At 43.3% G+C, this 1,006-nt stretch overlaps 1 pseudogene; it reads right to left on the reverse strand.

Moving 5' to 3' along the window:
• LOC119537088 lies at positions 1 to 1,006 on the reverse strand (annotated as a pseudogene).

A 1,006-nucleotide genomic window follows, 5' to 3' on the forward strand; every position in this document is an offset into this window, starting at 1 on the left:
CTAAACAAAAACATGGTGTTTCTCAAAGTGAATTTTTGTTCTGTGAAGTGAAATAACTTGAATGAGAAATTGGGAAGGGTCCTTTGAGTGGAAAATCTCAGATAGTTGATTTTGAATCTGTTTGGTCTTCACTCCATAAACAAGAGGATTGAGCAAAGTTGGGACAAGCACGTAAAGGTTAGGCTGAAGAATATGGATGTATGGTGAGATCTGGAAACCAAACCTGTGAGTAAAGAAGGAGAAGAATGCCAGGAGATAAAACTCAAGGAAGACACAAATGTGGGTGATGCAGGTGTTAAAGGCTTTGAGCCTCGTTTCCTTTTGAAACAGGATGAAGACAGCTATAAATATTTGGATGTAGGAGAGCATGATAAAGATGATGTCAAATCCAAGTGTACTGAAAGCCACAAACAGACCATACATCTTGTTGATCCAAACATCTTCTGCTGCCAACTTCACGATGGCCATGTGCTCACAGTATGAGTGGGAGACCACAGGGGTTCTGTAATATTTAAGCTGGCATTTGATGAGCATAAGACCTGGTGCAACAAAAAAGGCAGCTCTGAGTGTCACCCAAACCCCAATCTGAGTAAGAAATTGTTGGGTGAAAATGGTTGCATGTCTCAGATTGCCACATAGTGGCCCAGGGCCATGGCCAACAGAATGCCTGATTCAATACACTGCAATGTGTGGATGAAGTACATCTGCAAGAGACAGGCTTCAAAATAGATCTCTGCTAAATGGAACCAGAAAATACCTAGCATTTTTGGTAGGATGCATGTGCTGAGAGCAATGTCTGTTGCTCCAAGCATTGCCAGCTGGAGATACATTGGCTCATGGAGGCTGTGCTCAGATTTGATGATGACCAGGAGCAGGGAATTCCCAGAGCAAAGATGTACATGGCACAGAAAGGAATCCCAATCCAGAACTGCACAGACGCCAAGTGAGGGATCCCAATCAGGGTCAGCAACAAAGGCTTGAAGACGGTGCCATTGAGCTTAAACAT

This window comes from Choloepus didactylus, chromosome 6 (assembly GCF_015220235.1).
Source record: "Choloepus didactylus isolate mChoDid1 chromosome 6, mChoDid1.pri, whole genome shotgun sequence".
Classification (NCBI taxonomy): domain Eukaryota; kingdom Metazoa; phylum Chordata; class Mammalia; order Pilosa; family Megalonychidae; genus Choloepus; species Choloepus didactylus.